At 38.4% G+C, this 15,456-nt stretch overlaps 12 non-coding genes across 12 annotated transcripts; all 12 read right to left on the reverse strand.

The window, feature by feature from the left end:
• Positions 1-62: 62 nt before the first annotated feature.
• trnal-caa (transfer RNA leucine (anticodon CAA)) lies at positions 63-145 on the reverse strand. Its single transcript has one exon. It is a non-coding gene; the product is annotated as a tRNA-Leu (tRNA).
• Positions 146-1,722: 1,577 nt separating this feature from the next.
• Positions 1,723-1,805, reverse strand: trnal-caa (transfer RNA leucine (anticodon CAA)). Its single transcript has one exon. It is a non-coding gene; the product is annotated as a tRNA-Leu (tRNA).
• A 1,576-nt stretch (positions 1,806-3,381) lies between these two features.
• Positions 3,382-3,464, reverse strand: trnal-caa (transfer RNA leucine (anticodon CAA)). Its single transcript has one exon. It is a non-coding gene; the product is annotated as a tRNA-Leu (tRNA).
• Positions 3,465-5,041: 1,577 nt separating this feature from the next.
• Positions 5,042-5,124, reverse strand: trnal-caa (transfer RNA leucine (anticodon CAA)). The gene has a single exon. It is a non-coding gene; the product is annotated as a tRNA-Leu (tRNA).
• A 1,576-nt stretch (positions 5,125-6,700) lies between these two features.
• On the reverse strand, positions 6,701-6,783 carry trnal-caa (transfer RNA leucine (anticodon CAA)). Its single transcript has one exon. It is a non-coding gene; the product is annotated as a tRNA-Leu (tRNA).
• A 1,577-nt stretch (positions 6,784-8,360) lies between these two features.
• Positions 8,361-8,443, reverse strand: trnal-caa (transfer RNA leucine (anticodon CAA)). Its single transcript has one exon. It is a non-coding gene; the product is annotated as a tRNA-Leu (tRNA).
• A 1,577-nt stretch (positions 8,444-10,020) lies between these two features.
• trnal-caa (transfer RNA leucine (anticodon CAA)) lies at positions 10,021-10,103 on the reverse strand. Its single transcript has one exon. It is a non-coding gene; the product is annotated as a tRNA-Leu (tRNA).
• Positions 10,104-11,679: 1,576 nt separating this feature from the next.
• trnal-caa (transfer RNA leucine (anticodon CAA)) lies at positions 11,680-11,762 on the reverse strand. Its single transcript has one exon. It is a non-coding gene; the product is annotated as a tRNA-Leu (tRNA).
• A 749-nt stretch (positions 11,763-12,511) lies between these two features.
• Positions 12,512-12,594, reverse strand: trnal-uaa (transfer RNA leucine (anticodon UAA)). Its single transcript has one exon. It is a non-coding gene; the product is annotated as a tRNA-Leu (tRNA).
• Positions 12,595-13,340: 746 nt separating this feature from the next.
• trnal-caa (transfer RNA leucine (anticodon CAA)) lies at positions 13,341-13,423 on the reverse strand. Its single transcript has one exon. It is a non-coding gene; the product is annotated as a tRNA-Leu (tRNA).
• Positions 13,424-14,172: 749 nt separating this feature from the next.
• trnal-uaa (transfer RNA leucine (anticodon UAA)) lies at positions 14,173-14,255 on the reverse strand. The gene has a single exon. It is a non-coding gene; the product is annotated as a tRNA-Leu (tRNA).
• A 747-nt stretch (positions 14,256-15,002) lies between these two features.
• On the reverse strand, positions 15,003-15,085 carry trnal-caa (transfer RNA leucine (anticodon CAA)). The gene has a single exon. It is a non-coding gene; the product is annotated as a tRNA-Leu (tRNA).
• Positions 15,086-15,456: the final 371 nt, after the last annotated feature.

Consider the following 15,456-nt stretch of genomic DNA (forward strand, 5'->3'; position numbering starts at 1 on the left):
TTCAAACAAATTTCCAATGAGTGAAAGGTAAATTGATAACGTTCAAATCAAAGATGAACTTCTACCAGGAGTGGGGATCGAACCCACGAGGACATATGTCCATTAGATCTTGAGTCCAACGCCTTAACCTCTCGGCCATCCTGGTGTAAAGAGCACATAATCAAGGGCCCAGTCAAAATGGAATAAGGAGCACACAGTCAGATCTTTTGGCTTTGATCCAGACAATATGTAAATAAAACTTGACTACATCCAAATCAAACGTTCTACCAGATGTAGGTTTCTTACCAACAAGAACATTTTTATTTCGATCATGATTCTAATGCCTTTAACACACTGCCATCCAGGTGTTTCTAAAAGATTAACAAGAGCTGAGTCAAAATGGAAGAACTTGTCATAGTCATTTCTTTCAGATTCGATCCCCGCTAAATGTAAATGAGTGAAAGGAGGGTTGACTACATCTAAAGTAAACTTTTTCCAGGAATGGGGTTGGTACCCATGAGAACATACTGTTCATTGGATTTTTATTCCAACGTCAAAACCACTCAGCCATCCTGGTGTAAATAAAGTACGATCAAGATCCCAGTGAAATTGGAATGAGGAGCACACAGTCAGTTTTTTTGGCATTGAGCCAGACAATATCTAAACGAGACTTGTTGACATCCAAATCAAACTTAATACAAGAATGGGGTTTCGAAGCAAAAAGAATAACAATTAAGTTGATAATGACTCTAACACCCTAACCACTCAGCCATTTTTTGTGTTTTTAGTGGATAAACACTTGCTGAGTCAAGTCGGAATATGGGAAACAACGTCAATTCTTTCAGCTTTGATCCAAACAAATTTCCAATGAGTGAAAGGTCAATTGATAACATCCAAATCAAAGACAAACTTCTACCAGAAATGGGGTTCGAACCCACGAGGACATATGACCACTAGATCTTGAGTCCAACGCCTTAACTTCTCGGCCATCCTGGTGTGAAGAACACAAAATCAAGAGCCCAGTCAAAATGAAATAAGGAGGACACAGTCAGGTCTTTTGGCTTTGATCCAGACAATATGTAAATGAAACTTGATTACATCCAAATCAAACGTTCTACCAGATGTAGGTCTCGAACCAACAAGAACATTTTCATTTCAATCATGAGTCTAACGCCTTAAACACACTGCCATCCAGGTGTTTCTAAAAGATTAACAAGAGCTGAGTCAAAATGGAAGAACTTTTCATTGTCATTTCTTTCAGATTCGATCCACGCTAAATGTAAAAGAGTGAAAGGAGGGTTGATTACATCCAAAGTAAACTTTTTCCAGGAATGGGGTTGGTACCCACAAGAACATACTGTTCATTGGACTTTAATTCCAATGTCTAAACCACTCAGCCATCCTGGTGTAAATAGAATACGATCAAGAGCTCAGTGAAATTGGAATGAGGAGCACAGAGTCAGTTTTTTTGGCTTTGAGCCAGACAATATCTAAACGAGACTTGTTGACATCCAAATCAAACTTAATACAAGAATGGGGTTTCGAAGCAAGAAGAACAACAATTGAGTTGATAATGACTCTAACACCTTAACCACTCAGCCATCTTTTGTGTTTTTAAAGGATAAACACTTGCTGAGTCAAGTCGGAATATGGGAAACAAAGTGAATTCTTTCAGCTTTGATCCAAACAAATTTCCACTGAGTGAAAGGTCAATTAATAACATCCAAATCAAAGACAAACTGCTACCAGGAGTGGGGATCGAACCCACGAGGACATATGTCCATTAGATCTTGAGTCTAACGCCTTAACCTCTCCGCCATCCTGGTGTAAAGAGTACAAAATCAAGGGCCCAGTCAAAATGGAATAAGGAGCACACAGTCAGATCTTTTGGCTTTGATCCAGACAATATGTAAATAAAACTTGACTACATCCAAATCAAACGTTCTACCAGATGTAGGTTTCTTACCAACAAGAACATTTTCATTTCAATCATGAGTCTAACGCCTTAAACACACTGCCATCCAGGTGTTTCTAAAAGATTAACAAGAGCTGAGTCAAAATGGAAGAACTTTTCATTGTCATTTCTTTCAGATTCGATCCCCGCTAAATGTAAATGAGTGAAAGGAGGGTTGACTACATCTAAAGTAAACTTTTTCCAGGAATGGGGTTGGTACCCATGAGAACATACTGTTCATTGGATTTTTATTCCAACGTCAAAACCACTCAGCCATCCTGGTGTAAATAAAGTACGATCAAGATCCCAGTGAAATTGGAATGAGGAGCACACAGTCAGTTTTTTTGGCATTGAGCCAGACAATATCTAAACGAGACTTGTTGACATCCAAATCAAACTTAATACAAGAATGGGGTTTCGAAGCAAAAAGAATAACAATTAAGTTGATAATGACTCTAACACCCTAACCACTCAGCCATTTTTTGTGTTTTTAGTGGATAAACACTTGCTGAGTCAAGTCGGAATATGGGAAACAACGTCAATTCTTTCAGCTTTGATCCAAACAAATTTCCAATGAGTGAAAGGTCAATTGATAACATCCAAATCAAAGACAAACTTCTCCCAGAAATGGGGTTCAAACCCACGAGGACATATGACCACTAGATCTTGAGTCCAACGCCTTAACTTCTCGGCCATCTTGGTGTAAAGAACACAAAATCAAGAGCCCAGTCAAAATGAAATAAGGAGGACACAGTCAGGTCTTTTGGCTTTGATCCAGACAATATGTAAATGAAACTTGATTACATCCAAATCAAACGTTCTACCAGATGTAGGTCTCGAACCAACAAGAACATTTTCATTTCAATCATGAGTCTAACACCTTTAACACACTGCCATCCAGGTGTTTCTAAAGATTAACAAGAGCTGAGTCAAAATGGAAGAACTTGTCATAGTCATTTCTTTCAGATTCGATCCCCGCTAAATGTAAATGAGTGAAAGGAGGGTTGATTACATCTAAAGTAAACTTTTTCCAGGAATGGGGTTGGTACCCATGAGAACATACTGTTCATTGGATTTTTATTCCAACGTCAAAACCACTCAGCCATCCTGGTGTAAATAAAGTACGATCAAGATCCCAGTGAAATTGGAATGAGGAGCACACAGTCAGTTTTTTTGGCATTGAGCCAGACAATATCTAAACGAGACTTGTTGACATCCAAATCAAACCTAATACAAGAATAGGGTTTCGGAGCAAGAAGAAGAACAATTAAGTTGATAATGACTCTAACACCCTAAACGCTCAGCCATCTTTTGTGTTTTTAAAGGATAAACACTTGCTGAGTCAAGTCAGAATATGGGAAACAAAGTCAATTTTTTCAGCTTTGATTCAAACAAATTTCCAATGAGTGAAAGGTAAATTGATAAGGTTCAAATCAAAGATGAACTTCTACCAGGAGTGGGGATCGAACCCACGAGGACATATGTCCATTAGATCTTGAGTCCAACGCCTTAACCTCTCGGCCATCCTGGTGTAAAGAGCACATAATCAAGGGCCCAGTCAAAATGGAATAAGGAGCACACAGTCAGATCTTTTGGCTTTGATCCAGACAATATGTAAATAAAACTTGACTACATCCAAATCAAACGTTCTACCAGATGTAGGTTTCTTACCAACAAGAACATTTTTATTTCGATCATGATTCTAATGCCTTTAACACACTGCCATCCAGGTGTTTCTAAAAGATTAACAAGAGCTGAGTCAAAATGGAAGAACTTGTCATAGTCATTTCTTTCAGATTCGATCCCCGCTAAATGTAAATGAGTGAAAGGAGGGTTGACTACATCTAAAGTAAACTTTTTCCAGGAATGGGGTTGGTACCCATGAGAACATACTGTTCATTGGATTTTTATTCCAACGTCAAAACCACTCAGCCATCCTGGTGTAAATAAAGTACGATCAAGATCCCAGTGAAATTGGAATGAGGAGCACACAGTCAGTTTTTTTGGCATTGAGCCAGACAATATCTAAACGAGACTTGTTGACATCCAAATCAAACTTAATACAAGAATGGGGTTTCGAAGCAAAAAGAATAACAATTAAGTTGATAATGACTCTAACACCCTAACCACTCAGCCATTTTTTGTGTTTTTAGTGGATAAACACTTGCTGAGTCAAGTCGGAATATGGGAAACAACGTCAATTCTTTCAGCTTTGATCCAAACAAATTTCCAATGAGTGAAAGGTCAATTGATAACATCCAAATCAAAGACAAACTTCTACCAGAAATGGGGTTCGAACCCACGAGGACATATGACCACTAGATCTTGAGTCCAACGCCTTAACTTCTCGGCCATCCTGGTGTGAAGAACACAAAATCAAGAGCCCAGTCAAAATGAAATAAGGAGGACACAGTCAGGTCTTTTGGCTTTGATCCAGACAATATGTAAATGAAACTTGATTACATCCAAATCAAACGTTCTACCAGATGTAGGTCTCGAACCAACAAGAACATTTTCATTTCAATCATGAGTCTAACGCCTTAAACACACTGCCATCCAGGTGTTTCTAAAAGATTAACAAGAGCTGAGTCAAAATGGAAGAACTTTTCATTGTCATTTCTTTCAGATTCGATCCACGCTAAATGTAAAAGAGTGAAAGGAGGGTTGATTACATCCAAAGTAAACTTTTTCCAGGAATGGGGTTGGTACCCACAAGAACATACTGTTCATTGGACTTTAATTCCAATGTCTAAACCACTCAGCCATCCTGGTGTAAATAGAATACGATCAAGAGCTCAGTGAAATTGGAATGAGGAGCACAGAGTCAGTTTTTTTGGCTTTGAGCCAGACAATATCTAAACGAGACTTGTTGACATCCAAATCAAACTTAATACAAGAATGGGGTTTCGAAGCAAGAAGAACAACAATTGAGTTGATAATGACTCTAACACCTTAACCACTCAGCCATCTTTTGTGTTTTTAAAGGATAAACACTTGCTGAGTCAAGTCGGAATATGGGAAACAAAGTGAATTCTTTCAGCTTTGATCCAAACAAATTTCCACTGAGTGAAAGGTCAATTAATAACATCCAAATCAAAGACAAACTGCTACCAGGAGTGGGGATCGAACCCACGAGGACATATGTCCATTAGATCTTGAGTCTAACGCCTTAACCTCTCCGCCATCCTGGTGTAAAGAGTACAAAATCAAGGGCCCAGTCAAAATGGAATAAGGAGCACACAGTCAGATCTTTTGGCTTTGATCCAGACAATATGTAAATAAAACTTGACTACATCCAAATCAAACGTTCTACCAGATGTAGGTTTCTTACCAACAAGAACATTTTCATTTCAATCATGAGTCTAACGCCTTAAACACACTGCCATCCAGGTGTTTCTAAAAGATTAACAAGAGCTGAGTCAAAATGGAAGAACTTTTCATTGTCATTTCTTTCAGATTCGATCCCCGCTAAATGTAAATGAGTGAAAGGAGGGTTGACTACATCTAAAGTAAACTTTTTCCAGGAATGGGGTTGGTACCCATGAGAACATACTGTTCATTGGATTTTTATTCCAACGTCAAAACCACTCAGCCATCCTGGTGTAAATAAAGTACGATCAAGATCCCAGTGAAATTGGAATGAGGAGCACACAGTCAGTTTTTTTGGCATTGAGCCAGACAATATCTAAACGAGACTTGTTGACATCCAAATCAAACTTAATACAAGAATGGGGTTTCGAAGCAAAAAGAATAACAATTAAGTTGATAATGACTCTAACACCCTAACCACTCAGCCATTTTTTGTGTTTTTAGTGGATAAACACTTGCTGAGTCAAGTCGGAATATGGGAAACAACGTCAATTCTTTCAGCTTTGATCCAAACAAATTTCCAATGAGTGAAAGGTCAATTGATAACATCCAAATCAAAGACAAACTTCTCCCAGAAATGGGGTTCAAACCCACGAGGACATATGACCACTAGATCTTGAGTCCAACGCCTTAACTTCTCGGCCATCTTGGTGTAAAGAACACAAAATCAAGAGCCCAGTCAAAATGAAATAAGGAGGACACAGTCAGGTCTTTTGGCTTTGATCCAGACAATATGTAAATGAAACTTGATTACATCCAAATCAAACGTTCTACCAGATGTAGGTCTCGAACCAACAAGAACATTTTCATTTCAATCATGAGTCTAACACCTTTAACACACTGCCATCCAGGTGTTTCTAAAGATTAACAAGAGCTGAGTCAAAATGGAAGAACTTGTCATAGTCATTTCTTTCAGATTCGATCCCCGCTAAATGTAAATGAGTGAAAGGAGGGTTGATTACATCTAAAGTAAACTTTTTCCAGGAATGGGGTTGGTACCCATGAGAACATACTGTTCATTGGATTTTTATTCCAACGTCAAAACCACTCAGCCATCCTGGTGTAAATAAAGTACGATCAAGATCCCAGTGAAATTGGAATGAGGAGCACACAGTCAGTTTTTTTGGCATTGAGCCAGACAATATCTAAACGAGACTTGTTGACATCCAAATCAAACCTAATACAAGAATAGGGTTTCGGAGCAAGAAGAAGAACAATTAAGTTGATAATGACTCTAACACCCTAAACGCTCAGCCATCTTTTGTGTTTTTAAAGGATAAACACTTGCTGAGTCAAGTCAGAATATGGGAAACAAAGTCAATTTTTTCAGCTTTGATTCAAACAAATTTCCAATGAGTGAAAGGTAAATTGATAACGTTCAAATCAAAGATGAACTTCTACCAGGAGTGGGGATCGAACCCACGAGGACATATGTCCATTAGATCTTGAGTCCAACGCCTTAACCTCTCGGCCATCCTGGTGTAAAGAGCACATAATCAAGGGCCCAGTCAAAATGGAATAAGGAGCACACAGTCAGATCTTTTGGCTTTGATCCAGACAATATGTAAATAAAACTTGACTACATCCAAATCAAACGTTCTACCAGATGTAGGTTTCTTACCAACAAGAACATTTTTATTTCGATCATGATTCTAATGCCTTTAACACACTGCCATCCAGGTGTTTCTAAAAGATTAACAAGAGCTGAGTCAAAATGGAAGAACTTGTCATAGTCATTTCTTTCAGATTCGATCCCCGCTAAATGTAAATGAGTGAAAGGAGGGTTGACTACATCTAAAGTAAACTTTTTCCAGGAATGGGGTTGGTACCCATGAGAACATACTGTTCATTGGATTTTTATTCCAACGTCAAAACCACTCAGCCATCCTGGTGTAAATAAAGTACGATCAAGATCCCAGTGAAATTGGAATGAGGAGCACACAGTCAGTTTTTTTGGCATTGAGCCAGACAATATCTAAACGAGACTTGTTGACATCCAAATCAAACTTAATACAAGAATGGGGTTTCGAAGCAAAAAGAATAACAATTAAGTTGATAATGACTCTAACACCCTAACCACTCAGCCATTTTTTGTGTTTTTAGTGGATAAACACTTGCTGAGTCAAGTCGGAATATGGGAAACAACGTCAATTCTTTCAGCTTTGATCCAAACAAATTTCCAATGAGTGAAAGGTCAATTGATAACATCCAAATCAAAGACAAACTTCTACCAGAAATGGGGTTCGAACCCACGAGGACATATGACCACTAGATCTTGAGTCCAACGCCTTAACTTCTCGGCCATCCTGGTGTGAAGAACACAAAATCAAGAGCCCAGTCAAAATGAAATAAGGAGGACACAGTCAGGTCTTTTGGCTTTGATCCAGACAATATGTAAATGAAACTTGATTACATCCAAATCAAACGTTCTACCAGATGTAGGTCTCGAACCAACAAGAACATTTTCATTTCAATCATGAGTCTAACGCCTTAAACACACTGCCATCCAGGTGTTTCTAAAAGATTAACAAGAGCTGAGTCAAAATGGAAGAACTTTTCATTGTCATTTCTTTCAGATTCGATCCACGCTAAATGTAAAAGAGTGAAAGGAGGGTTGATTACATCCAAAGTAAACTTTTTCCAGGAATGGGGTTGGTACCCACAAGAACATACTGTTCATTGGACTTTAATTCCAATGTCTAAACCACTCAGCCATCCTGGTGTAAATAGAATACGATCAAGAGCTCAGTGAAATTGGAATGAGGAGCACAGAGTCAGTTTTTTTGGCTTTGAGCCAGACAATATCTAAACGAGACTTGTTGACATCCAAATCAAACTTAATACAAGAATGGGGTTTCGAAGCAAGAAGAACAACAATTGAGTTGATAATGACTCTAACACCTTAACCACTCAGCCATCTTTTGTGTTTTTAAAGGATAAACACTTGCTGAGTCAAGTCGGAATATGGGAAACAAAGTGAATTCTTTCAGCTTTGATCCAAACAAATTTCCACTGAGTGAAAGGTCAATTAATAACATCCAAATCAAAGACAAACTGCTACCAGGAGTGGGGATCGAACCCACGAGGACATATGTCCATTAGATCTTGAGTCCAACGCCTTAACCTCTCGGCCATCCTGGTGTAAAGAGCACATAATCAAGGGCCCAGTCAAAATGGAATAAGGAGCACACAGTCAGATCTTTTGGCTTTGATCCAGACAATATGTAAATAAAACTTGACTACATCCAAATCAAACGTTCTACCAGATGTAGGTTTCTTACCAACAAGAACATTTTTATTTCGATCATGATTCTAATGCCTTTAACACACTGCCATCCAGGTGTTTCTAAAAGATTAACAAGAGCTGAGTCAAAATGGAAGAACTTGTCATAGTCATTTCTTTCAGATTCGATCCCCGCTAAATGTAAATGAGTGAAAGGAGGGTTGACTACATCTAAAGTAAACTTTTTCCAGGAATGGGGTTGGTACCCATGAGAACATACTGTTCATTGGATTTTTATTCCAACGTCAAAACCACTCAGCCATCCTGGTGTAAATAAAGTACGATCAAGATCCCAGTGAAATTGGAATGAGGAGCACACAGTCAGTTTTTTTGGCATTGAGCCAGACAATATCTAAACGAGACTTGTTGACATCCAAATCAAACTTAATACAAGAATGGGGTTTCGAAGCAAAAAGAATAACAATTAAGTTGATAATGACTCTAACACCCTAACCACTCAGCCATTTTTTGTGTTTTTAGTGGATAAACACTTGCTGAGTCAAGTCGGAATATGGGAAACAACGTCAATTCTTTCAGCTTTGATCCAAACAAATTTCCAATGAGTGAAAGGTCAATTGATAACATCCAAATCAAAGACAAACTTCTACCAGAAATGGGGTTCGAACCCACGAGGACATATGACCACTAGATCTTGAGTCCAACGCCTTAACTTCTCGGCCATCCTGGTGTGAAGAACACAAAATCAAGAGCCCAGTCAAAATGAAATAAGGAGGACACAGTCAGGTCTTTTGGCTTTGATCCAGACAATATGTAAATGAAACTTGATTACATCCAAATCAAACGTTCTACCAGATGTAGGTCTCGAACCAACAAGAACATTTTCATTTCAATCATGAGTCTAACGCCTTAAACACACTGCCATCCAGGTGTTTCTAAAAGATTAACAAGAGCTGAGTCAAAATGGAAGAACTTTTCATTGTCATTTCTTTCAGATTCGATCCACGCTAAATGTAAAAGAGTGAAAGGAGGGTTGATTACATCCAAAGTAAACTTTTTCCAGGAATGGGGTTGGTACCCACAAGAACATACTGTTCATTGGACTTTAATTCCAATGTCTAAACCACTCAGCCATCCTGGTGTAAATAGAATACGATCAAGAGCTCAGTGAAATTGGAATGAGGAGCACAGAGTCAGTTTTTTTGGCTTTGAGCCAGACAATATCTAAACGAGACTTGTTGACATCCAAATCAAACTTAATACAAGAATGGGGTTTCGAAGCAAGAAGAACAACAATTGAGTTGATAATGACTCTAACACCTTAACCACTCAGCCATCTTTTGTGTTTTTAAAGGATAAACACTTGCTGAGTCAAGTCGGAATATGGGAAACAAAGTGAATTCTTTCAGCTTTGATCCAAACAAATTTCCACTGAGTGAAAGGTCAATTAATAACATCCAAATCAAAGACAAACTGCTACCAGGAGTGGGGATCGAACCCACGAGGACATATGTCCATTAGATCTTGAGTCTAACGCCTTAACCTCTCCGCCATCCTGGTGTAAAGAGTACAAAATCAAGGGCCCAGTCAAAATGGAATAAGGAGCACACAGTCAGATCTTTTGGCTTTGATCCAGACAATATGTAAATAAAACTTGACTACATCCAAATCAAACGTTCTACCAGATGTAGGTTTCTTACCAACAAGAACATTTTCATTTCAATCATGAGTCTAACGCCTTAAACACACTGCCATCCAGGTGTTTCTAAAAGATTAACAAGAGCTGAGTCAAAATGGAAGAACTTTTCATTGTCATTTCTTTCAGATTCGATCCCCGCTAAATGTAAATGAGTGAAAGGAGGGTTGACTACATCTAAAGTAAACTTTTTCCAGGAATGGGGTTGGTACCCATGAGAACATACTGTTCATTGGATTTTTATTCCAACGTCAAAACCACTCAGCCATCCTGGTGTAAATAAAGTACGATCAAGATCCCAGTGAAATTGGAATGAGGAGCACACAGTCAGTTTTTTTGGCATTGAGCCAGACAATATCTAAACGAGACTTGTTGACATCCAAATCAAACTTAATACAAGAATGGGGTTTCGAAGCAAAAAGAATAACAATTAAGTTGATAATGACTCTAACACCCTAACCACTCAGCCATTTTTTGTGTTTTTAGTGGATAAACACTTGCTGAGTCAAGTCGGAATATGGGAAACAACGTCAATTCTTTCAGCTTTGATCCAAACAAATTTCCAATGAGTGAAAGGTCAATTGATAACATCCAAATCAAAGACAAACTTCTCCCAGAAATGGGGTTCAAACCCACGAGGACATATGACCACTAGATCTTGAGTCCAACGCCTTAACTTCTCGGCCATCTTGGTGTAAAGAACACAAAATCAAGAGCCCAGTCAAAATGAAATAAGGAGGACACAGTCAGGTCTTTTGGCTTTGATCCAGACAATATGTAAATGAAACTTGATTACATCCAAATCAAACGTTCTACCAGATGTAGGTCTCGAACCAACAAGAACATTTTCATTTCAATCATGAGTCTAACACCTTTAACACACTGCCATCCAGGTGTTTCTAAAGATTAACAAGAGCTGAGTCAAAATGGAAGAACTTGTCATAGTCATTTCTTTCAGATTCGATCCCCGCTAAATGTAAATGAGTGAAAGGAGGGTTGATTACATCTAAAGTAAACTTTTTCCAGGAATGGGGTTGGTACCCATGAGAACATACTGTTCATTGGATTTTTATTCCAACGTCAAAACCACTCAGCCATCCTGGTGTAAATAAAGTACGATCAAGATCCCAGTGAAATTGGAATGAGGAGCACACAGTCAGTTTTTTTGGCATTGAGCCAGACAATATCTAAACGAGACTTGTTGACATCCAAATCAAACCTAATACAAGAATAGGGTTTCGGAGCAAGAAGAAGAACAATTAAGTTGATAATGACTCTAACACCCTAAACGCTCAGCCATCTTTTGTGTTTTTAAAGGATAAACACTTGCTGAGTCAAGTCAGAATATGGGAAACAAAGTCAATTTTTTCAGCTTTGATTCAAAAAAATTTCCAATGAGTGAAAGGTAAATTGATAACGTTCAAATCAAAGATGAACTTCTACCAGGAGTGGGGATCGAACCCACGAGGACATATGTCCATTAGATCTTGAGTCCAACGCCTTAACCTCTCGGCCATCCTGGTGTAAAGAGCACATAATCAAGGGCCCAGTCAAAATGGAATAAGGAGCACACAGTCAGATCTTTTGGCTTTGATCCAGACAATATGTAAATAAAACTTGACTACATCCAAATCAAACGTTCTACCAGATGTAGGTTTCTTACCAACAAGAACATTTTTATTTCGATCATGATTCTAATGCCTTTAACACACTGCCATCCAGGTGTTTCTAAAAGATTAACAAGAGCTGAGTCAAAATGGAAGAACTTGTCATAGTCATTTCTTTCAGATTTGATCCCCGCTAAACGTAAATGAGTGAAAGGAGGGTTGATTATATCTAAAGTAAACTTTTTCGAGGAATGGGGTTTGTACCCATGAGAACATACTGTTCATTGGATTATTATTCCAACGTCAAAACCACTCAGTCATCCTGGTGTAAATAAAGTACGATCAAGATCCCAGTGAAATTGGAATGAGGAGCACACAGTCAGTTATTTTGACATTGAGCCAGACAATATCTAAACGAGACTTGTTGACATCCAAATCAAACTTAATACAAGAATGGGGTTTCGAAGCAAAAAGAATAACAATTAAGTTGATAATGACTCTAACACCCTAACCACTCAGCCATCTTTTGTGTGTTTAAAATTTATAAACACTTGCTGAGTGAAGTCGGAATATGGGAAACAAAGTGAATTCTTTCAGCTTTGATCCAAACAAATTTCCAATGAGTGGAAGGACAATTGACAAAATCCAAATCAAAGACGAACTTCTACCAGGAGTGGGGTTCGAACCCACGAGGACATATGTCCATTGGATCTTAAGTCCAACGCCTTAACCTCTCGGCCATCCTGGTGTAAAGAACACAAAATCAAGGGCCCAGTCAAAATGGAATAAGGAGCACACAGGCAGATTTTTTGGCTTTGATCCAGACAATATGTAAATGAAACTTGATTACATCCAAATCAAACGTTCTACCAGATGTAGATTTCGAACCAACAAGAACATTTTAATTTCGATCATGAGTCTAACGCCTTAACCACACTGCCATCCAGGTGTTTCTAAAAGATTAACAAGAGCTGAGTCAAAATGGAAGAACTTTTCATTGTCATTTCTTTCAGATTCGATCCACGCTAAATGTAAAAGAGTGAAAGGAGGGTTGATTACATCCAAAGTAAACTTTTTCCAGGAATGGGGTTGGTACCCACAAGAACATACTGTTCATTGGACTTTAATTCCAATGTCTAAACCACTCAGCCATCCTGGTGTAAATAGAGTACGATCAAGAGACCAGTGAAATTGGAATGAGGAGCACACAGTCAGTTTTTTTGGCTTTGAGCCAGACAATATCTAAACGAGACTTGTTGACATCCAAATCAAACTTAATACAAGAATAGGGTTTTGAAGCAAGAAGAAGAACGATTAAGTTGATAATGACTCTAACACCCTAAACGCTCAGCCATCTTTCGTGTTTTTAAAGGATAAACACTTGCTGAGTCAAGTCAGAATATGGGAGACAAAGTCAATTCTTTCAGCTTTGATCCAAACAAATTTCCAATGAGTGAAAGGTCAATTGATAACATCCAAATCAAATACAACTTCTACCAGGAGTGGGGATCGAACCCACGAGGACATATGTCCATTAGATCTTGAGTCCAACGCCTTAACCTCTCGGCCATCCTGGTGTAAAGAGCACATAATCAAGGGCCCAGTCAAAATGGAATAAGGAGCACACAGTCAGATCTTTTGGCTTTGATCCAGACAATATGTAAATAAAACTTGACTACATCCAAATCAAACGTTCTACCAGATGTAGGTTTCTTACCAACAAGAACATTTTTATTTCGATCATGATTCTAATGCCTTTAACACACTGCCATCCAGGTGTTTCTAAAAGATTAACAAGAGCTGAGTCAAAATGGAAGAACTTGTCATAGTCATTTCTTTCAGATTTGATCCCCGCTAAACGTAAATGAGTGAAAGGAGGGTTGATTATATCTAAAGTAAACTTTTTCGAGGAATGGGGTTTGTACCCATGAGAACATACTGTTCATTGGATTTTTATTCCAACGTCAAAACCACTCAGTCATCCTGGTGTAAATAAAGTACGATCAAGATCCCAGTGAAATTGGAATGAGGAGCACACAGTCAGTTATTTTGACATTGAGCCAGACAATATCTAAAGGAGACTTGTTGACATCCAAATCAAACTTAATACAAGAATGGGGTTTCGAAGCAAAAAGAATAACAATTAAGTTGATAATGACTCTAACACCCTAACCACTCAGCCATCTTTTGTGTGTTTAAAATTTATAAACACTTGCTGAGTGAAGTCGGAATATGGGAAACAAAGTGAATTCTTTCAGCTTTGATCCAAACAAATTTCCAATGAGTGGAAGGACAATTGACAAAATCCAAATCAAAGACAAACTTCTACCAGGAGTGGGGTTCGAACCCACGAGGACATATGTCCATTGGATCTTAAGTCCAACGCCTTAACCTCTCGGCCATCCTGGTGTAAAGAACACAAAATCAAGGGCCCAGTCAAAATGGAATAAGGAGCACACAGTCAGATTTTTTGGCTTTGATCCAGACAATATGTAAATGAAACTTGATTACATCCAAATCAAACGTTCTACCAGATGTAGATTTCGAACCAACAAGAACATTTTAATTTCGATCATGAGTCTAACGCCTTAACCACACTGCCATCCAGGTGTTTCTAAAAGATTAACAAGAGCTGAGTCAAAATGGAAGAACTTTTCATTGTCATTTCTTTCAGATTCGATCCACGCTAAATGTAAAAGAGTGAAAGGAGGGTTGATTACATCCAAAGTAAACTTTTTCCAGGAATGGGGTTGGTACCCACAAGAACATACTGTTCATTGGACTTTAATTCCAATGTCTAAACCACTCAGCCATCCTGGTGTAAATAGAGTACGATCAAGAGACCAGTGAAATTGGAATGAGGAGCACACAGTCAGTTTTTTTGGCTTTGAGCCAGACAATATCTAAACGAGACTTGTTGACATCCAAATCAAACTTAATACAAGAATAGGGTTTCGAAGCAAGAAGAAGAACAATTGAGTTGATAATGACTCTAACACCTTAACAACTCAGCCATCTTTTGTGTTTTTAAAGGATAAACACTTGCTGAGTCAAGTCAGAATATGGGAAACAAAGTCAATTTTTTCAGCTTTGATTCAAACAAATTTCGAATGAGTGAAAGGTAAATTGATAACGTTCAAATCAAAGACGAACTTCTACCAGGAGTGGGGATCGAACCCACGAGGACATATGTCCATTAGATCTTGAGTCCAACGCCTTAACCTCTCGGCCATCCTGGTGTAAAGAGCACATAATCAAGGGCCCAGTCAAAATGGAATAAGGAGCACACAGTCAGATCTTTTGGCTTTGATCCAGACAATATGTAAATAAAACTTGACTACATCCAAATCAAATGTTCTGCCAGATGTAGGTTTCTTACCAACAATTATTTTTTTATTTCGATCATGAGTCTAACGCCTTTAACACACTGCCATCCAGGTGTTTCTAAAAGATTAACAAGAGCTGAGTCAAAATGGAAGAACTTGTCATAGTCATTTCTTTCAGATTTGATCCACGCTAAATGTAAACGAGTGAAAGGAGGGCTGTTTACATCCAAAGTCAACTTATTCCAGGAATGGGGTTGGTACCCATGAGAACATACTGTTCATTG

Source organism: Salmo salar, chromosome 27 (assembly GCF_965601325.2).
Source record: "Salmo salar chromosome 27, fSalSal1, whole genome shotgun sequence".
Classification (NCBI taxonomy): domain Eukaryota; kingdom Metazoa; phylum Chordata; class Actinopteri; order Salmoniformes; family Salmonidae; genus Salmo; species Salmo salar.